The sequence below is a fragment of the Gorilla gorilla genome, chromosome 3 (assembly GCF_029281585.2).
Source record: "Gorilla gorilla gorilla isolate KB3781 chromosome 3, NHGRI_mGorGor1-v2.1_pri, whole genome shotgun sequence".
NCBI lineage: Eukaryota > Metazoa > Chordata > Mammalia > Primates > Hominidae > Gorilla > Gorilla gorilla.
The window spans coordinates 202,066,494-202,090,392 of NC_073227.2; the positions used below are offsets into that span (position 1 = coordinate 202,066,494).

A 23,899-nucleotide genomic window follows, 5' to 3' on the forward strand; every position below is an offset into this window, starting at 1 on the left:
ATTTTATTTTCTTTGAAGCAATTGTGAATGGGAGTTCACTCATGTTTTGGCTGTTTGTCTGTTATTGGTGTATAAGAATGCTTGTGATTTTTGTACATTGATTTTGTATCCTGAGACTTTGCTGAAGTTGCTTATGAGCTTAAGGAGATTTTGGGCTGAGACAATGGGGTTTTCTAGATATACAATCATGTCATCTGCAAACAGGGACAATTTGACTTTCTCTTTTCCTAATTGAATACCCTTTATTTCCTTCTCCTGCCTAATTGCCATGGCCAGAATGTTGTAGTTGCTCTTTGGCTAGTTTCCTGGCACCAATTCACACATACTCAATCTTTACCTCATATTACTGCCAGATTTATCTTGAGGAAATATCACCTTTAGTTATTCACATACTAAAAAATCTTCAGTGGCTCCTCATTGCCTATTGACCACACCTCCTTTTCTTTAAATACCTATCCTTTACTATTTGACTACCCCCATGATCCTATATAAGGAGGATATGTTTGCATAACTTGATTATGTAGGATATGAATGTTGACAGTCTTCCACTGACAAATCTCACCTGAAATAGCTTTCCTTCTACTTCCATTGATTGAAATCCTACCCAGTCTCCAAGACCAATCTCAAATTCCACCTCTTTATTAAAAGCAAACGTGTTAGCATGAAATAATCAGACCCTGGTTTCCATTTTCACAGCAGTTTTTTTTTTGTTTTTTTTTTTTGAGACGGAGTCTTGCTCTATCACCAGGCTGGAGTGCAATGGTGTGATCTCAGCTCACTGCAGCCTCCACCTCTGGGTTCAAGCAATTCTCTTGCCTCAGCCTCCGAAGTAGCTGGGATTGCAGGCGCACATCACCATGCCCATCGAATTTTTGTATTTTTAGTAGAGATGGGGTTTCACCATGTTGGCCAGGATGGTCTTGATCTCCTGACCTCATGATCTGCCCACCTTGGCCCCCCAAAGTGCTGGGATTACAGGCATAAACCACCACCCCTGGCCTCACAGCAATTTTTAAATCTCCAACTCTTTAACTCTCTTTTAGTTTTATAAATGTAAACACATCTGTTAAATTATAAGTGACTTGGAGGCATCATCATCATTTTACCATAGCCAATCTTTATGTCTGCATCTTTGTTTTTTAACCCAGTTCTTTTTGGTTTTTACTTAATTTCTTACATATTTAATATCTGACTTTTATTTTTGTCATACAGTTAAAGGCTTAGAATAAGCAGATTATTTAAAAAGTGTTTCTGCAACCCAGCTTATGATATAAACCATTACCCAGAGACTTTGAAGCCTTCTGTGTTCCTTTCTGATCTCAAACTGGTGAATGTGAACTGCTCTTGACCTATGGGTTTAATTTTCAAATCTTTGACTATAATTAAAGTCAGTATCATAATATATATTGGCCGTTTGTGTTGATGTTCCATAAAATTTTTATTCATTTATTTTGTCCCTCTTTAATTACTTTTTAAAATATTTATTGTATGGAGTTTTTTGTATTCTAGATGTTAATCTTATATTAGTATATTTGCTCAGAATATTTTTTATCATTGCGTAGCTTGTCTTTTCACTTGCTTTATGATGCCTTTTGATAAGCAATGGTTGTTAATTTTAAAGTAATACAATTTATCATTATTTTCCTCTGTGATTAATAAGCTTTGTGTTTGAAGTAATTCCTTCTTATTCTGAAATCACCAAGATAAGTGTCTATATTTTCTTCTAAAAATTTAAAGTTTTGCCTTGCATATGTAAGTACTTCTTAAATCTGGAATGGCTTTCAGAATAAGGTGTGAGGTAAAATCAGGTTTCGTCTTTCTTCCTTTTTCAAATGGAAATTGCTAAAGCACAATCCAACATTCCACACTTCCCACACTATTCCTCAAAGCCCACTGTGCCATACGTCAAGCGGCTGTGATGCAGTAGAACATAAGCCAGAGTCTTTGCTTGTTTGACTCAGTGGCTTGTGCCAACCACCCACCACTAACCCTGACACAAGCAAATGTTCAATAAATGTTTGTTGAATTAATATCTTTGGATCTGTTTCTAAATTCTTTATTCTCTGTCACTGGTCTAATTGTTTATTCTAGCATAAATACCACATTCTTAATTGCCATAATTTTATTTGTCTGTTCTTGGGATTTTGTTTTTCACATATATTTTGTATCATCCTGGCAAGTACTACAAACAAACAAAAAACAATCAAACCTGTTGATATGCTAATTTAAACATTGTGTAATCCATAGATAAGTCTGGGGAAAATAGACACCTTTTAGATAATTTGTTGTCTTTCAGAAAATAAGTTTCTCCACAAAATCCTTAGCATCTTTTTAAAATGTTTCCTTCTAGATATTTTTTGTATGTACATGTGTGTTCATGTGTGTACCTGTGTATGTGTACATATTGTATGTATGCATAACATTATATATGTAACATTTCCTGTTATTGGTAGTTAGAAATGCAGCTAATTTTTTTCATGTTAATTTTGTATCCAGAAATCTTATCTCAACAATTAATTCTAAGAATTAGTAGATAGTGCTATCATTTTCAATAAGAATGATTTTGACTTCTTTCCAAAACTTAGAACTTTTATTTTTGTTTCTATTTTGTTATTGTGAACAGAAGCTACAGGATATTGAATAGAAGTGGTTGATGGTAGATGTTCTTGTTCCTCATATTAAAGTAAAAACTTTTACTATTTTTTAATTATTTAACACGTTGCTTTGGGGCTTTCTAAAATTATCTGCTGTCAGTTTTTAAAGGTCTCTTTTCATTTGTATTTTATTTAGTGGTTTTGTTGAATTTATGGATTTCATTTTTTTAATCTATTGACCTAGTTTATTCTGTTAATATGGCAAATTAGACTAACAGGTTTTCAAATGCAGAAGCTAATTGTAATTCTTGGATAAAACTCTTTTGGCAATAACACACTGTCTTTCAAAAAACAATCCTGATTTCTTTTAGCTATTATTCTGTTGAGGATTCTAGCATCTATGTTTACAAGTGGGAACAACCTATGATGTGATATTTTCATAATGTCCTTTCCTGTATAAGCATCAGCTTTACACTAAACTTATAAGTCTTTGGAAGGGTTTGCACAAGATGAAAATTATCTTTTTGTTGAATATTTTGCGGAACTGGCATATAAAACTCTCCCAGCCTGAGATTTTAATGTTGTGACTTAAATAGTGATGAAATTTCTCCAATGAGTGTAGGAGTAGTCTAGGTTTCCAGATCTTTTAGAGTCTCTTTTGGCAATTCACATATTTTTAGATTTTGTTTTTCTAATTTGCCTGTCTTCAAATGTATTGACATGAAACTGCACAAAGTATTCTTTTAGCTTTTAAAAATCACTCCTTTATCAAATGAAATGTACATTTTGATTCCTAATAATGTTTGGGTATTTTCTCTTTAAAAATAATTAGACTTGTCTTAGGTTTGTGAATTCTATGGAACTTGTCAACAAACCAAGACTTTATTAAAAGGTAGAGGTTATTATTATTAATAATAATTAATATAACTATATTATAATATATTTAATATAATTAATATAACAAAATTTTCATAACATTAATAAACCAAGACTTTATTAAGCTATTTATTAAATTTTAATTTTCTTTTTAAATCTGTTCAGATATCATTCCTTCTACTTTCTTCTGATTAATTTTATTTTTTGAACCTCTTATTTTAGATAATTAATTTTCAGCTTTTTGTCTTTTCCAGTATAATCATTTAACATGGTAAATTTCTCTCCACACACTGCCTTAGTCTAGATCTCACAAGCCTTGATTTATTAATAATCAGTTCTGAGTGATTCCTAAATGACTAAATGATTTCCCATGAATTATGTGTTATTTAGAAGGATGTTACTTGTTTTTATCTTTTAAATCATTGATTTCTTATTAATTGAATTGAAGTCATAGAATATATGTATATACAATTTAAACTTTAAATTTGTGTCACTTTTTATGGCCTATGATAGTGCTTCTCAAATTATCTTGTCAAAGGGTCATTTTCTTTTAAATTTCCTATCATGGCTTATACTTTTATAAATGCAATAAATTAATAAGCAAATACATTACTATGAAGAAAAAATTTTTAAAAGACATACAAAATGCAAACCCACGTTTTAGTATTCAACAAGCAGAAATTTACATTCCAGGAAATATAATCAGAACAAAATAATAATGGAAGAAAGAAAAGAATTAAGAAAACTGAATTTATGGTTCACTAAAATTTCACATAAGGATTAATGTAAATAATTTCTATTAAATTCATAACTCTGTCATTCTAGTATCATAACAAAACTAAAATTTATGAAGGAAATAGCAAGTTTCTATTTTAAGTACCTTTGGCACCCTTTGATTAGATATCATGTATATTTAAAGGGTTTAATGTAACAAATGAGCTTGTTTCTTGCTTATAAATTTAGCTAATCTAGGTTGGATTTATAACCATAGTACTGTTAGGAGATAACATACATCTAAACTATTGATATACTTTGCTCTATTAATACTCCATTGTAGAGTGTACAGTTGATTTTTGAGCAAGCAGAGAGTTGGAGTCCTGATGACCCTGCAGTCAAAAATCCCTGTGCAGCTTCTGACTCCCCCAAACCTTAACTACTAATAGCCTACTCTTGACCAGAAGCCTTACTGATAACATAGTCAATTAACACATATGATATACGTTATAGGCATTATATACTGTATTCTTACAATAAAGCAAGCTAGAGAAAAGACAGTGTTATTAAGACACTCTTAAGGAAGAGAAAATATGTTGATATTCATTAAGTGGAAGTGGATTATCACAAAATTCTTCATCCTCATCATCTTCATGTTGAGTAGGCTGAGGAGGAGCGATGGGGGAATTGGTCTTGTTGTCTCAGGGGTGGTAGATGTATTGGAAAATCCATATATAAGTGGACCCACACAGTTCAAACCTGTGTTATTCAGGGGTCACTTGTGTTAGTTATCTACTGCTGCATAATAAATTGCCCAAAGCTGTAATATCTCAAACAATGAACTTGAAGTTTCTGTGGGTTACGATTTTTGGAGCAGCTCAGGCGGTTGGTCCTGGCTAAGATCTCTTTCGTAAAGTTACGGTCAAAGTTTTGACTGGGGCTGTTTCCTCTGAAGGCTTGGGAAAGCTGAAGGATCTTGTTCTAAAATGTCAGATTCGGAAGACTGCTGGCAAGGCCCTCCCTTCCTCCTCAAGGGGGCCTCTCCATCGTGCTGCTTAAGTGTCCTCACTATGAGGCCACTGGCTTCCCCCAGAATGCAATGCCTCTTTGTGACCTAGTTTCAGAAGCCACTTACCATCACTTCTGCCATATTCTGTTTTTTGGAAGCGGATCACTAAGGCCAATCCAAAAGTGGTGGAGTTAACCTCTACCTCTTAAAGGGAGGCTTATGAAAGAAATTATGGACATATTTTTAAATTACTATATAGAGAAACTAATCTCAAAACTTTATAGGAATGCAGGAAGAGATTTCACGTTCATAATGTTCATTTCATAGCTTCTATCTGAAATGAAACAAGTGATGCTTTTTTTTCAACTTTAATATGTCATCAGCCAATTCCAATAATTTATATTGTAAAATCATGGATAAATTTACATTACCTTTTGATGAAAAAATGGATTCTGTATTCATGAATTTTATATGTATTCATGAAATTTCATTTTTTGGTAGAGAATAATTTTGGAAGATAAAATTTTAATATATTCGATCAAATTCAAAAACAGTTTATTGATAACTTTTCACAGATACACAATATTGAAATCATCTATTTCCTTGTCATAGTTGTGAAATTATGGTACATGTTATAGGAATCTGTAGAAACTCTACCTTCCTTACTCTCTAAAGTTTGTCTTTGTCCCTTAGTAATATCTGTCGTTAATAAATATGTGACATTCCTTCTTTATCTTCAAGTAAATACCAGAGACAATAGATAATATGCTCTCTGCCCAATTCTTATGTTTAAAATGTTTGGACCGAACTGGTTTGTTATTTTGCAAAAACATTATTGATTCAGTATTGTGGATATTGTCAATTACACTCATGATATCTATACATTTGGCAACAGTTGTGTATAATTTATTTCCATATTATCACACAAAGAGAATATTTTCAAAATTAATAGATGGCCTTTACATAATTCACAAATCTTAATTATGAGTAATTAATTAGAGTAATATTTGAATATATGTATACAATGTGTAATGATCAAATTAGGGTAATTAGCAAATCCACCAACTCAAACATTTATCATTTGTTTATGTTGGGAACATTCAAAATCCTCTCTTCTGTTTGAAAATATATAATAAGACATTGCTAACTATAGTCACCCCATTGTGCTATAGAATAACCAGAATTAATTCTCCTATCTAGCCGTAATTTTGTATCTGTTAACCAACTTCTATTTATCTTGCCCTCCCCTGAACATTTCAGACTCTCATAACCACAATTCTACTCTCTACTTTTATGAGCTTAACTTTTATTGGCTCCCACATATGACTGAGAACATGAAATATTTGTCTTTCTGTGACTGAATTATTTCACTTAACGTAATATCCTCGGGGGTCACTGTGTTGCAGAGAATGGCAGGATTTCATTCTTTTTGATGGCTGAATAGCATTCCACTGTGTTTATATACTACATTTTCTTTACCCATTTTTTCTGATGATGGAGGCTTAGATTGATTCCATATCTTGGCTATTGTGAATAGTGCAGCAATAAACATAAGGGTGCAGATAGCTCTTCGATATTCCGATTTCTTTTTCTTTGAATAAATATCCAGTAGTGGTAGTTCTGTTATTGTTTTTCTGGGGGGTGGATTTCTATACTGTTTTCCATGTTAGTTATATTCATTTACATTCCCACCAACAGTGTATAAGTGTTCCCATTTCTCCACATCCTTGCCAGCATTTGCTATCTTTTGTCTTTTTGACAATAGCCATCTTAACTGGGGTGAATGAGGCCTCACTCTGATTTTATTTACATTTCTCTAATCACATGTAATTTTTTAATTGTAAGAATATATAGATGAGGAAAGCAATATATTGACTTTTTGGCACAAATTCTTAATCTGAGTAGAACTGTGTGGCTGTACCATAAGAATATACTCCCACATAATACGTAAAGTCCACGTCACGTTTGCACACTGATCGTGCTCCTGAATGTCAAACAGTGTCAAAGGGTTATAAAACTTTTCTCAGTGCTTACTCTTAGTTTCTGAACTTGTTTTGTTATGGATTGTTAACAGGCATTCATGAATCAGTCTTGTCTGTGGACTAGAATTTGAGCAGCAGAGACTTAGGACATGACCTTTTTTCTTAAATGTTTCTGTGTGCTAGAAAAAGAATGTATGTGTTCCAGATGTTGGATCCAGAGTTCTGTATTTGTCAATTTGATGAAACTTAATATAATTTAAATCTTCTATATATTTATTGATTTCTGTTGTGCTTGATTTATAAATTTTTGAACATTAAAATCTTTCACCGTGGTTATAATTTTGTCCATTTTTTCTTGCGCTCCCGCCAAATTTTTCTTTATATATTTTGAAGCTATGTCATTTAATTTTTAAAGATAATACACTATTACAATTAAGAGTTTGGATTCTAGAATTAGGCTACATGGACTGGACTACCAGCTGTATGACATTGGCCAAGTTCTGTGATGCATACCTAAGTTTCTTTACCTATGAAATAGGAATAATAATCACATCTACCTCATAGATGAGGTGGTTGCTGAAAAGTTAATGAGATAATGTATGCAAAGCACTTGACTGTGGATTTAGAGTAAGCTCTTAACATTATCTAATATAATCATTGTTACCTATAAAAGCAGCCTACCCAATATATGCACATTAAATACTTATTGAGTAAATATTAATTAAATATTAAATGAATGTTGAGAGATAAATTAATAGGTTGTTTCATGTTACTTGTGGAAATATTATAGCATTGAGAGGTCAGCCACAGATTGTAAATTCCAGCTCTGATACTTATAGCTCTGTGGGTCCTTGTACCATTTTCCTAATATCTCTAAATATTAAAATCTGTAACTTTAGATAAAGGCTAATAAATACTGTGTCCATTCAGTTCGTCATGTCTTGATAAAGCTTGAACAAACATGGTACATGTGAAGTGAAAAATACCTGCCATATGCTATGGTAGAAAAATGCTAATTTATTTTCTTTATTTGGTAACTTATTAAAAGTAAATTCCATTGTCCTTAATGGTTTCCCTCATAAGTAAGTAGGACACAAATTTTAGGTTCCTGTCAAGACCAATGAAGATCGTAATTTTGGAAGAGGCAGTAGTGGAAATATGGTGCCTCTCACAAGACACTAATCAGATGACTGCTGTCCTCACCTATCATTCTGCCCCTGATATTGACATGAGAACCCAACGGAAAAGCTACATGCTCCTAGAACTTTCATATAATTGTGTTCTCAGTATCCGTGAGACTTATAAACCAACATCATTTTTGGATTCTAAAGCTCTGTAGGTAAAAGACTTTCAGGATGCCATAAAATGTAACAGGAGAATTGAGAATGAGTAGAATTGACCTTGGTGAATATGACACATGGAAACAACTTAGACATAGAGAACATTATGGTGCTTCACAGTCCTATCACCGGTTGAAGACCGTCTAACCTGCAGGGCTTATGATTCAACATTCCAAACAATTAGAAAAGAAATATGTTTACTTCTGATTATATTGGATGCTTTCTTATTATGCTAAGTATACTCTAGGGGAATGGTGCATGTAGAGAATTCTCCCTACGGAGGCCAGCAATGTTTGTAGCAGCCACTGAAATATTGGAACACACATAGTCCATGGCATGTCCTGCACATTTACATCTCCAATGTCACATTCCTACAAAACCCTGGCACTTAGTATTTAATGAGTTAATGAAAAATGAATTATTTTCTTCAACTTTTACATGGTATGTTGAAACCTGTTTAGAAAGCAATAATTACATTCCTGTATTCATCATTGATTTTTAAGCACGTATGTATGTATATTTTTAGGCTTGTCTTTTGTAGAATTTTTTGTGGTTTTTCTAGTCCCATGACACTAGCTGCTATTGCCATATACTTGTCTTAATTTATTTAGTTAAAACCGCTTTAACTTATATGGAGAAAAGGTATTAATTTAACAAGAAAACACACTTATAAAACAGTGTATTGACTGGAAACACAGTAGATACAGTTGATATTGTTGCAAAGATTTTGACTACATTTTCTTAGCTCCTTAAGATAACCAAATTTTTAGTTTGTACATCCCCCACAAAACACAAACATAACACTCCAGTACTTGGGTATTAATGCTTTTTAAACTTTCTTTCTGATTATAAATATATGATTTTGGCAGAGAATTTAGAAAATTTCCAACTTAAAAATTAAAATTGCCCATAACTAATCCTACTACATATTTAAAAATTAAAATTGAAACTAATGTTTTATATAATTCCCTCTAGTTTTTTTTAAATTTATTTTAGGCCAAGTGCAGTGGCTCATGCCTGTAATCCCAGCACTTTGGGAAGCTGAGGTGGGTGAATCACCTGAGGTCAGGAGTTCAAGACCAGACTGACCAACATGGTGAAACTCCATCTCTACTAAAAATACAAAAAATTAGCCAGGTGTGATGGCGGCCACCTGTAATCTCAGCTACTTGGGAGGCTGGGGCAGGAGAATCGCTTGAACCCAAGGGGCGGATGTTGCAGTGAGCCGAGATCACCGCATTGCGTTCCAGCCTGGGCGACAAGAGCGAGACTCCAACTCAAAAAACAAATTATTTTAACAGAATTAATGGCTTACAGTGCATGTAATTTATCTGTGTGTTTATAAAAATAAATATCCAGATAAATTACCAAAAAAATCCCCCAATAGTGGTGGGAGTGCACTTCATCATGTTAAATGTGATCATTCTCTAATTCTTTGCAACCATACAGTCTATTAATCATCTGCATTGATTTTTAAAACAAATAAGTATGCTCATGGCCACAACTCACATTTTATTCTATAAACTCTCCTTCCTTTTCCAGAACCATTTTCTTCTATTCCCACTAGAGACAGACGGCAAAGTTGCTGTTCTATTGACAAGATTCTAGTTTCGGACCCTGCAATGATTCGCTGGGGTGTGGAATTATTTCCCTTGAAAAGCAACAGGGGAGTGCTAAGATGGTAAAGTAATAATTACTTCCTTCAGCAGCAATAGTTTAGGGAAAAGCTCAAAGACATATGGGCTGAATATTTAGCAGACAGTGATAACGGTGAGGTCACAGATATGACACTGGGGGATGCTAGCAAAGCAGTATTGCAGGGAAAATTGATTGAAATCTTTGCCCAAAAGAAAAGGGAAAGGCAACTACAAATACCAGAGTTAGGGACTAAAATTAGGAGCCTCCAAAAGGAGCATATTAAGAAGGGTAAGGCTAAAACTAATTGATTTAGAAAATGCCAAGGGGAAACTTAATAGGATTCTAAATGAGAGAATGGAGTATCTAATAAAGCTCAATAAGAGCTAGTTTTCCTCCCATGGCAATAAAGCAGATACTATCTTGGCCTGCTAACGTAGAGGGAGAACACAATTGAGACTAATTAGGAAAATTAAGGGACAAAAAGGGCCCCACTCTAACCCCAGTGAAATAAGAACGAGCATTGTTCTTTATTATTCTTTCATAGACATATATAGCATTAAAACTCACATGCTATATGAAAGTTTCTAGACTCAATTGATTACAGTAAAATGCAATCTACTTCATTCAAGGCACCATTTATGACAGGGCTGTGCGTTTATGACCTTTCAATGCTTTCTCTATTAATATAATGTGGAGTTTGGTACACAATGTGAGAAGTAATATGATGATGTAAAAAGGCTACTGGACTAGAAAGCAGAAGACTTTATGCCTACTCTTAACACCACCCACCACTTGGTAAACGGTGTGTCTAAGTTCCATATAAACAGCAAAGCTCCTGACTCTACTCCATTTGAGCTTTAAAAAACCACTATTATCTTATCCTTCCCAAACTATCAAAAGATAGAAAATAAAGCAATACATTTTTCCATCAAAACTGATAATGGAGCCCTCTGTACAAAATAAAAAATTCAAAAAAAAAAAGAAAATAATAATGAAACGACTAAATCCAATCATATAAGATGACTTGCTAATTGTCACATGGAAATAAGTAAGCTAAAATTAGTGGAGTGCTTATTGTAATAGATGTTTATTGTTTATAAGAGAAACTCCTTCTTTCCTCAAATGGAAGACATGGAAAACATAACAATACTGAGCAACATAAGGTTCTGCCATTTGTTATCTGTGTAAATTCCAATAACTTTATATATCCTCAATTTTCTCATGTAAAAATGATAATTATGTTGACACTGAAGAGTTGCTGAACACTGCTGAAAGATATCACAGACTACACAAATAAATGGAAGAACATTCCATGCTCATGGATTGGAAGAATCAATGTTGTTAAAATGGCCATACTGCCCAAAGGAATGTACAGATGCAACATTATCCCTGTCAAGCTACCAATGTCATTCTTCACAGAACTAGAAAAAATAATTCTAAAATTTATATGAAACCAAAAAAATAGAGCCAGAATAGCCAAAGCAATTCTAAGCAAAACTAACAAAGCCAGAGGCATCATATTACCTGGCTTCAAACTATACTGTAAGGGTACAGTAAACAAAAAAGCATGGTACTATGTAAAAACAGACACAGACCAACGGAATCAAATAGAGAGCTCAGAAATAAAGCTGCACAACTACAGCCATCTGATCTTCGACAAAGTTGACAAAAATAAGCAAAGGGGAAACAATTTTCTATGCAATAAATGGTACTGGAACAACGGGCTAGCCATATGCAGAAGAATAAAACTGGACCCCTACCTTTTACCATATACAAAAATCTACTCAAGATGGATTAAAGATTTAAATGCAAGTCCTCAAACTACAAGAATTCCAGAAGAAGACCTAGGAAATACCATTCTGGACATTGGCCTTGAGAAAGAATTTATGACTAAGTCCTTAAAATAAATTGCAACATAAAAATTGACAAGTGGGACCTAATTAAACTAAAGAGCTTCTGCACGGAAAAATAAACTATCAACAGAGTAAACAGACAACCTACAGAATGGAAGAGAGTATTGGTAAGCTATGCATCCAACGAAGGACTAATACCCAGAATCTATAAGAAAGTTAAACAATTGAACAAGTAAAAAACAAATAATGTCATTAAAAAATGGGCAAAAGACATGAATAGACACTTCTTGAAAGAAGATATACAAGTGTCCAACAAACATGAAAATATGTTGCACATCACTAATCATTAGAGAAATGCAAATCAAAACCACAATGAGATACCATCTCACACCAGTCAGAATGGCTTTGAAAAAGTCAAAAAACAGTAGATACTGGTGAGGCAGTAGAGAAAAAGGAAGCATACAACATTGAAAGGAATGCAAATTAGTTCAGCCTGTGTGGAAAGCAGTTCGAAGATTTCTCAAATAACTTAAAACAGAACTACCATTTGATTCAGTAATCCCATTACTGGGTATATATCCAAAAGAAAATAAATCACTCTACCGAAAAGACACATGCACTTGTATGTTCACTACAGCACTATTCACAATAACAAAGACATGGAATTAACTTAGTTGCCTATCAATGGTGGATTGGATAAAGAAAATGTGGCATATATACACCATGGAATATACACAGCCATAAAAAAAAGAAAAAAATCACTTTCTTTGCAACAACCAGAATGCAGCTAGAGGCCATTATTTTAAATGAATTAATGCAGAAACATAAAACCAAATATTGCATGTTGTGACTTATAAGTGCGAGCTAAACAATGGGTACTCATTGACATAAAGATGACAACAACAGGCATTGGGAACTATTAGAGCAAGGCGAGAAGGAAAGGTAAAAGAGTCGAAAAACTAACTATTGGATATGATGCTCAGTACCTGAGTGATGAGATCCAGTGCATCAGAACCTTACCATCACACAATATACCCAGGTAATAAACCTGCACATGTACCTCCTGAATCTAAAATAAAAGCTAAAAGCATAAACAAAAAATAAAAAAGGTAACAATGTGCTGGATGATTATAGGAAATATATAGTAATCTTTTATGTTAGAGTAATTGATTTTTCAAAACATTGCTTTCACATTTGAACCTAAACTGCTCTGCGAAGCAGCCAGGTCTAGAGGAAAAATTTAAAGTTTAGAATAAAGGAGATGCAGAATGAAAGAAAGAAAGCAGTTTTTTATATTACAATCTTACCATCACTTAGATTGACACATATATTTGTATTTGTGTGTGCATGTATACTTCTATGAAACGTGCCTTAACACTTATCAAAGTACATAAACAAGCCCACTTTGAGAGTATAACTACAATTAATCCAGCAAATATTTGCCCAACAACCAATACAGGCTAGATCCAAAGATTAGTTCTTGAAGGTATTCTAGTAAGGTAGAGATGTGGAAGAACGATGCCTCTAATTAATTAGGAGATGATGTGAGAAGTTTTACAGGACATGTTACTATGGCATAGATGCACCAGCCAAACCTCCAAAGCTGAGGCGTCTGCCAGAAAGGTCTTTGAATATCTGAGACCTCCTCCTGCAAACCATAAACCAATCCATATAAACAATAACTAAACTGAACTTGGCCAATACAGCATTTGGTCCAAATATACTTTTTCCTATTTTATAGACTCTGTGATGTTAACATTCTTTCAGGGATGCAGTTCAGCATGAATCTGGGTATACACATCATATCCTTTTCTCCGACTTTTCTTCTCTGTCCCTCACATTGCTGAAGGGTGGGGAGCTACCTATCCATTTGAACAAGAAGTTAAATCTAATAATACATATAACATAGTTACTAAAATATCAAGCTAGCTTTACATGTGAGAAAACTAGCCAACCAGTTATGTTGTAATATAAGGGGATTGTGAAATATAAACGACCCTTGTTGTTGTTGTTGTTGTTGTTGTTGTTGTTTTTGTTGTTTTTTGAGACGAAATTTTGCTCTGTCACCAGGCTGGAGTGCAGTGGCACAATCTCGGCTCACTGCAACCTCCGCCTCCCAGGTTCAAGCAATTCTCTCGCCTCAGCCTCCCGAGTAGCTGGGATTACAGGCGCCCGCCACCACGCCTGGCTAATTTTTGTATTTTTAGTATAGATGAGGGTTTCACCATGTTGGCCAGGATGGTCTCTATCTCCTGACCTCGTGATCTGCCCGCCTCAGCCTCCCAAAGTGCTGGGATTACAGGCACGAGCCACCGCACCCGGACAACTTCACATTTTTATAAATCATTTTAATTTCATTAAAGGATCCTGCGCTTCCCCAATTTGTTGTGATGTGGTATGGCTGGCCTTTATGCGTTTATCCTGATATCTGTAATGTTATTTAAAATATGTGCTATTATTTTATTTAAGTCTGAACTACATTCAAATTGCATACCTTAACTTGATAAATCATTTCTATTTCCACATTACTGGTATATACTTTCTGGGAAAGATGATTTTAACTTATCCTGAATTGGCTGATCTTTAACTTATTTGAAATGTATGGTCTCTACCTAAATTTTCTTAGAAAAAGAAACTCAAAATGTGTATTCCTTGAGAGAACTATTATTTATTGCTATGCATCAAGAATATACTTGCATTTTTTATAAATTCAAATGAAATCCATCACTTTAAGCAACTTGAACACTTTAAGCATTTAATTTTTTCCAATATATGAAAAACTCTTAGCCTTTAATATATTTAAAAAGTATAATCTTGCTTATTTTAGCTAATGAGAAGGAGACAGACTGTTTACTTTTTCATTCAGTTTGGTAAGGTCAGAGAGTGAAACTGTTTGATACATAATTCATTTACCTGTAAGTTTGATTGTCTTCGCTTAACTTAAAAAATGTATACCCAAATAGGCTTATCTTAATGTTCTACTCAGTTATACATTTTATATCTTATGTTCTCATCCCAATTTTAGATCCTCAAATGGCTAAAACCACAAAATTATTTTGTCAAACAGGTTATTCTAGGGATTATAAAAAGTAATAAAATCAGGATCTCAAATATGAAAGAATCGTTTTCATTTATATGTGTAATCTTTAAAAAGTATAATTTTATATATCCTCAAAAAATAAATCCAGCAAAATTGTTAATGATGAATACTCACTTTAGAGTTTAGGAACTTGAATGAAGCCATCAACAGATGTTGTCTGTGTGCAATATTTAATACAATTCAACACATATTGAATACCTAATATAAGCAAGGGCCATTATTATAAAATATCTAAAACCTGCAAAAGTTATAAGTTCTTATTACAATGTGTGATGAAGTTAAGAAAATCCTTCCTTGTCACATGATTTTTAGTGCTAGCCAGGACATTGAAACGAGGCAATCTAAGTAGATTCTAAGCCATGAAACTGCCCCTTGAACGTCCTGAGCTCATCTACTACTTTTTTCACCATTAAGCTAAATAGCCTTAATTGATCCACTGATGTTTCGTCTCACAGATCTCATATCCCTTATCTTTAAGTAAGGAGGTTCACAATCTATCACACTAAGAAAGTAAGAATAAACAAGATGAATATAGAATGCATAGGGATATCCTGTTTTTCGTTTGTGGCCATATCATTAAAATGGGATGGGGAGAATGGGCATTTGGTTTCCTGGGACATTGTGCATTGTGCTAAGCTTTACTGGGGGAAGCACCCTTACCTGTTAGGAAGGTGTTACTTAAAACAGGAAGACCAGCAGAAGCTCACAATATATATACACCTTATAGAGCAACGCTAGACTAAAATATAAAAGGATGGTAAATTTAGATGTCAGTGTTTTATAGAATGAGAAAGTATGTACAGATACAAGCAGATGAATTATTAGGGCTATAATTCTTAAGAAAGAACACACAGAGAGAGAGAGAGAGAGAGAGAGAAAATTGAGAACCTAATAGCTTTCCTCTGGTCAGTTTGAAAGGGCTTCATGAAAAAGGTGAAAGTTTACTTCTTTAAACGATGTGAAGACACTTTATTTTTAGTCTGGGGAAAAAACAGTTGTATATAAAAGCACTACATGGAAAAATAATACTTGAAAATATAAGCCTTAACCTGTATGCATAATGTTATGCACAATGTAGAATATTCTGTAAAATGTTGATAATAGAATCATTAGCTTGCATTTTTTTTTACTCACTTCAGCATCTGTGCTGAGTACTAAGTAGTGTTGTCTAATACTATTCTAAAAAAAGTTTTAAATTAGCTTTAATTTAAAAAATTAATCTGTTGCTGATATAATGAAAGAAAGAAATTAGCAGAAATAATTTAAAATAATATTTTCCATATATTTGTATTCATGTCAGAATATTTTATAACTATCTTAGCAAAATCTCAAATACTTGAACATTTTCAATGTAATATTTATTTTTCAAAGTGGAAGCTGCATTGTATAATACTAATAATTTGTTGTCATGTTTATTTTATATCTTTCGTGCATTTTTCCTAATTGAATTTTTTCATCCAGTGCTTATATTGGTTTGAAATAAGGAACAAAACCAAGTCAGCGATTATAAGTTTTGGAATTTTTGTCTAGTTAGATTGTTGCTATATCAATCACATGATTGAAAATGACAAATAAAATACTTTCAACAAAAAGTCACGAAAATATCAGAGAACTGTCATGTTGGCTTTTGTCATATTAACAGACTGAATTAGAGGATTAAAAAAATTAATGACATATAGTATTACATTTTGACCGCAGGAGTTTCTCTTTCTTTAATGTTTTAATGTGGGAAACATAAAATCCAATTTACATCAAACATTTAGATAATAGCATGTATGTTAATACACGATTCTGACGAAGACGTCTGAATTCTTTCTACAAAAAAGCACAATCATATATCAAAGAACTATCAACCACTAGGACAGCTCTTTGTTTTAACCTGTGTCGACAAAAGCTCACGAATTCTTTGGGCAAAAAAGCTAGTAAAGATCAAAGAACTTACAGGGGAGCTTCCAGTGTATAGGAGCAATCTCTGTAGTTATTCTATTTCAATGCCCTTTGAGTACTAGCTACAAGATAGGACATTTTTCGGCAAAATACGCAAGGCGTAAATTATATAGATTAAATTTTTGAGAATAACTTATTTTAATTGGATAAACATCTATGTCTATTTTTCTTCAGTACTATGTAATCTGATTTAAACAGTATTCAACCAATGATAGATTATTCTTTCATTGACTTAAGAAATATTTGTCCAGCACCTATTTTTAATATTTACTATTTTAAATTTATATATTCATTTTAATAATTATTTTAATAAATATGTAAATTTATTATATATTAATAATAAATGTATAAATGTATATATTTTAATAATAAATATATAAATTTGTTATATATTTTAATAATAAATATAAATTTGTTATATATTTTAATAATAAATATATAAATTTGTTATATATTCTTAAGTATTTTGGGCAAATATTTAATATGTTAATAGGTGCTGGACATGTATTTTATATTTTAATAATAATTTTAAAATATTTGATATTTATTATTTCTCTCACTTTGTCACCCAGGCTGGAGTGCAGTGAAGTGATCATAGCTCACTGCAGCCCCCACCTCCTAGGCTCCAGTGATCTTCCTGCCTCAGCCTCCTGAGTAGCTGGGACTACGGGTTTGTGCCACCATGACTGGCTACTTTTTTTTTTGGTAGACACTGGGTATGCTATGTTGCCCAAGCTGGTCTTGAACTCCCGGCCTCAAGTGATCTTCCCACCTCAGCCTCCTAAGTAGGAGACTGGGACTACAGGTGTGTGCCGCCAACAAGCCTGGCTAATTTTGAAATACTTGTCCAGCACCTATTATGCATGTCCCGGCCACAGCTCTGGTCTATAGTTTCCAACTTTCAGGCTGAGATGTGAAAACCATCGGGAGTAGAACTTGCTAGGAATGGAGCTTACTACCTCTTTCCATTTTTCACTGCATTCCATCTTTAAATGAAGTGAAGGCTTGAAGATGAAATCAAAGTAAAATGATAAGCGTTTCCAGGTTTGAAGCTGAAAATTACTTTCTCCAAACACCGCATGTTCTCACTCATAGGTGGGAACTGAACAATAAGAACACATGGACACAGGAAGGGGAACATCACACACCGGGGACTGTTGTGGGGTGGGGGGAGGGGGGAGGGATAGCATTAGGAGATATACCTAATGCTAGATGACGAGTTAATGGGTGCAGCACACCAACATGGCACATGTATACATATGTAACAAACCTGCACATTGTGCACATGTACCCTAAAACTGAAAGTATAATAATAATAAAATTAAAAAAAAAAAGAAAAAAAGAAAATTAGTTTCTCTGAGGAATTTGGTCTCTATTGCTTATTTCTTCACATGAGAGACAGTAAGAATATATGTCTAACAATAGCAGAAGTAGCAAGCAACTTGAAGGAGCGGATATTTTGGCAGGATAATGGGAAGCTCTCTGCCTGAAAGAATTTTGAGGAAAAAGAGAGGCAAACTCAGAAGTGATGAAGAGATATCCTTTGAGTTGGAACATCTTCCCCACCCCACCCCCATCCTTTTCTTCCCTCTGGCTTATCTAAATCAGGGAAAGTTGCTACTTACTATTCATTCACTTAAGTGCCCTGGGCAGAGCCCTGGGAAGCACCCTCACCCACCTAACACTACATATTCAAAAAGTCACACCTAGACAATTTATCTCCCTTGAATTCATCTACTTTTCTCTTACCCCTTTCCACCATTTCAGAACGGGGTGTCATCATCTGCTCCCTTGCTCTGACCCCAGCCTCGCCAGCCCTGATCCATCCTCCCTTGCGCTCTCTTAGGTTTGGCCACATGAAACTCTTGGAAATCCACAAACACTTAAGTTCTCATCTGAGTCTTCCAGTGTCTAGACAAGCTTTTCTCCACATAACTACATATTGCCAAAGGAGGGAATATCTTGCTAAATCTACCCTGTTATTCAAATCATCGTTTAGCTGTTACTTCTCATAAATTTTCAAAGCAAAACAAAGTTAATTGTCCCTGCCCCCACGCCCCACGTAGGCTCTTCCTCACCACCATGCTTGCCTCTGTTGTAGCAGGACTTAAATGAGAATGTTCTTTTTGGTCACGCGCGCGCGCTCTCTCGCTCGCTCGCTCTGTCTCCCTCTGCCTCTGTCTCCCTCTCCTTCTTTCTCCCTCTCCTTCTTTCTCCCTCTCCTTCTTTCTCCCCTTTTTCTTTCCCTGCCTCTGTGCCTCTGTCTCCTTCTAAGTTATTTGGTGGAATAACCCTGTCTTGAGGAAACAAACAATCTTCAAGATGCTGAAACCACATGGTAAGGTAAGGTTTGGTAGAAACTGGTAGGGAAGGAGGGCAATGAGGAAAAGTAAGGAAAATCAGATAAGAAAATAACGGTAGTAATATAGGAGAAAAAAGATGAGGCCGTTGAGTAACCTTGATCGACATAGACCAGAGCATATATGAACCACGTAGAAAAATATTGGTATGACTTGGTAAATCATGTAATTAAAGGTACGACTTGAAGGGCAAGTAATATGTGACTCCAAGTTTCCTTTCTTAGAACATTATGACTATTTAGTCCAGCATAGTGGAAATTTTCAAAAAGCAGGAAGGTTATATATAACTTATAAAATAAACTACAACATTCTCAAACAAATACAGTATATTAACAATTAACATTGTTTAATTGTTTAAAAGTGAGGTTCATATATAAAATGGTTTAAATTTGTGGGAATCTGAATGTTTAATTGAGGCTTGAAGACAAATATCCACATTTCTTCCTCATGTACTTTTAAAAGAAAATTCAGTGAACAGGTTTTGATTTCCATTGTAACATGGGAGCATACAGAGAAACTGGAAAAGCAAGCAGGAGTGTATTTGTCACTTAAGGTCCTCTGTTTGTTTCCTGACCCCTTTAAGGCCAGTTTCCATCGTAATATTTGAATCAGCAAAAATGTGCATGTTTCACTTATCTGGTTTTTGTGACCAAAGAAAAAGCAAGTCCAGCAATCCTGTCATTTGTCTGACAAATCTTGGATAGATTCATCTAGGACCTACCTATAGGTAATGATGGTGTGGTTTACAGTGTCCGTTTAAAACAGGAATATTCAAGAAAGCTTCCATCCCCAAGGCAAGCACACTTCTCTGTCAGCTAACAAGGTGACTTTCTTTCATGCTTTGGTTCCTTTTGAAGCCTGTTCCTCACTATGCCCTATCCTCTCTCTACATCTGAATTAAGAAGCAATTGACTCTGATTTTTAAGTTCTGTCCACACCTCCTAGGGGATTTTCTTTAAACAGAAGGCGATTGCCAGGAACTTAGGCGTTTTTTTTTTTTTTTGTCTTATTTTGTTTTGTTTTAAATAATGAAACAATGTAATGAAAAAGACATGCTTGTTATAAGCATGGAAAGACATGCTTAAAATAAGATTCAAACAATCTCCAAGTAAGTTTTTCTATTTGTTTTTTTTTAGATTCAATGTAATGCTGATCTTACCGGTTTATCCTCTCCCCTAAGAAAAATGTACTTATGTTATATTCACATTTTAGATAGCAACCTTTTTTTCCTTAAGATTTGAGTAATGCAATATGTGGTATAATCCCACATTATACTATTTAATATCTAAAACAACATTGGATGCAATACAGTTTGATCTTTAAATTCATGGAGCATGATACTTCTCCGTTAAATATTATTTTCTCAAAGGTTTTTCATTTTGAACTCACTGCCAGAAATAAGCCAATGGCTGTGTCCATAATGACATTTAAATTAAAATAAATTAAATTTAAGTTACATTAATTTCATACATTCATCAAAACTCTTAAAAGTCTTTAGATCCTTGTCTCTGTAAACATGAGAGCAGAAGATTACCAGAGGCTAAGTGGGGATATTTATAATAATTTAGAGCAAAAATTGATTTACATTTTTGATACTATAATAATCTTATCATGTAAAAGTTACATTTATCAATTGCTTAACTATGGATAGCAGCATGCAAGTTTTGAACAAAAAAAAGAGAGATATTGATCTTAATGAAAGAATGACACAGAAAATAGAAAATGAGTTCATATTCTGAATGTATGAAGTTACACAAGGAAAAAGAAACTAGGAAGCAAAGTAAAACAGCATTCAGGTATCCATAAGCTACAAATAAAAGGAATACATTTCTTTTTATTTTGTAGGGAATTTATTTGCACTTTGCATCATTAAGAGTAATTCTATGGATCCCCTGCATTCTAACTGGTCATCTGGAACATTTTGGCACTTATGTTTGTCTGCCAAGATTCTAAACTAAATAAGATGTTGAGACCACTACAGACATTTTTCAGAATATTTTGATGTTTTAAAATGTATGGTCAATAATTTCAGGGAAACAATAAGCTTCTCATTCTTTAGAATTGGTCCTCAGGAGTTTAGATTGAAACTAAACTTTGCTTCTGTTACAAATTAGATTTTTTTTATCAGATGATAACAAATTAGAGCCACATTATAATTTGTAATTCGTACTTCAGACTTGGCATGTATACACATTTATAAGGACATTTTGGAGAAATATTCCAACTGTAACTTTAAAGAATATTCTTAGGTCTGTACTGAGCATTCTACTATGTAAATGGACTGTGCTAATGTGTTTGACTAAGAGTTATAGTTGGAATCATTCTTAGATCCGTTCTGCTACTGTGCAAATAGACAGAGCCTTAGGTACCTTTATGCTCCACTAAATATTACTAGTAAAATTCCTTGTGTTATTAACATATCATAAAATAATATTTGCTTTCAGGCCCAATATATTCAGAAAACATAAAAACTGCACTACTTCAGATTTAATTGACCACAGGGTTAGTCCACATTGATAAAATCTGAATTATGGAAGAGTTTAAAAGAAATGCTGGTTGTTCGCTCTAGTGAAGGCCCCTAATAGATTATTAAATGCAATGAATATGACTGATTTGTTAAGAACCTTGCTGCAGTAATGTCCTTGAGTTCATGCCATGGAACTACTTTAAAAGTAAGGTCATTGTAGAATAGATTGTTTTGGTGACTTAGCAATTAACTGCTCTAAATACTGTCTAAGACTAATGTACCTCATTTTCTATCTCTAGTTAATAAAATGACATTAAGTTTCCCACATATTTGACATCTGAAATTTCTCTTTCTTTTAAACAATTTTTTATAATCTATTCAGTTTTCCCATGTAGATAAAAATTATTTCAACCTAGAGCTTATAAAATAATCACACATTAAAATTTGTGTTGTCTAGATTAAGCTATACCCCATTTTAATGCATTAACCTTGAAAAAAGAACATTTCAGACTCCTTTAAAAGCAATAAACTTTTAATATCAACTGATGTTTACCAAGATTCTTATTCTCAATGAAATTTTATTTTCATTAACATCCAAGTATACTCTTTTAATTCCTTTTGTGTTTTTAAAATATTCATAATGCCATTCATGAATCACTCTACTGCATCATCATACATTAACTTTGTTTTTTAAAACAATGTCAGTAAATTCCCTCGTGTGTATTGCTTTATTTGAGCATCAAACCCCCAAACAAAACCAACAATAGAGTCAGCATCTCACTTCACAAATGAAAGTGTGAGTCTCACAATCTCCCCCAGCTCCTCGGCCAGCTTTGGCTCCGGTTCAGGGCCATCTTCTGATGTAAACGTCAGAACTCGTTCTGTGCCATCCAGTTGCTGCTCTTTCTAAAGAAGAGAATACTGAGCATGAAGGATGAGATGCATCTTTTAACCACCCTCTCCTACCTTAATGCTAAGTCTTAACATTCTGAAAAATCCTTGCTATTGTGGAATTATTGTATCTTTCCTGGTATGATTTACAATGAAACACATCTTTGCTCTGCCAAAGCATTCAAATCACCCACTTCAAATTGGCTGTGCCCCACTCTTTCCGGGTTCAAGCACATAGTCTAAAAAAAACCAGGGCGTGTCAGTCTCCTATATAATATAAACTTTCCAAGAGTGAGTGAGGGACAGTCTCTCTTTCCCTGTTGCCCAAAACAGGTTGGGCAGAAGTTTTGCTTTAGTTTGTGCAGCTCCAATATGGTGTTATTTTAAACAGAATTTATCACTTATACTCCTGTGAGGGAGCAAAGATGTGATAAGATAAAAGAAATGAAGCTTCAAGTTATCTTTCTAATCCTCCTACCTGGGATTACTTTCAAAGAGTGTGTTTGCTCTTATCTCAGGGGAAGTTCTCCTTCCTCTGGACTACAACATTCAGGTAAAGTATTTTAGAAAACATGGTATACTGTTAGTGAAGATAGCAAAAATATCTATCTTTTGAGAGTCTCTTACATAGAATACTATATCAAATATATTTATTCTTTTATTTCTGGACCCTTACTCCTTTTCCAAAGACAAAGTGTCAATGGAGAACAAATAAATTTTTCTTCTGTATGCTCGAAAGATTGTCTGAGGTGAGCTTTTCATCACAGCTTTCAGATTCTAGTCCAAGCTTTAATTTTGTGTGTGAATAAGTGATTACCAATACAAATGCAGTTCTGCCATAGAACGACCAACAGCTAATCAGTTATTCCATTAAGCACATTTTTAAGCTTACTTTGCCTTGAAGTAAGAGTATTTTATAGAAAGAAACGAACACACAGGTTATCTGCAAAGTATATATCTCAGACAAAAACCCATTTTTCCATGAAAGAAAGTGGTATCCAAAGGATTAAAATTATATATTAGTTTACTAATCTTAAAAGGAGGAAGGTTTAATGCAAATATCACACTATTCTAAATAGCAAGGAAGAAAAAAGGCAACAGTTTTTAAAATGCCAAAAACTTCCTATT

The 23,899-nt window shown here is 33.8% G+C and overlaps 2 long non-coding RNA genes across 2 annotated transcripts in view; one reads left to right on the plus strand and one right to left on the minus strand.

The window, feature by feature from the left end:
• Positions 1 to 23,899, plus strand: part of LOC134758375 (uncharacterized) — a 1,115,837-nt gene that overhangs the window by 119,954 nt on the left and 971,984 nt on the right. The gene's annotated exons all lie outside the window — the stretch shown is intronic.
• Positions 22,395 to 23,899, minus strand: part of LOC134758278 (uncharacterized) — a 101,598-nt gene continuing 100,093 nt past the window's right edge. The window contains exon 3 of the long non-coding RNA XR_010133282.1: positions 22,395 to 22,786. This is a non-coding gene — a long non-coding RNA (uncharacterized lncRNA). The remainder of the gene's footprint in view (positions 22,787 to 23,899) is intronic.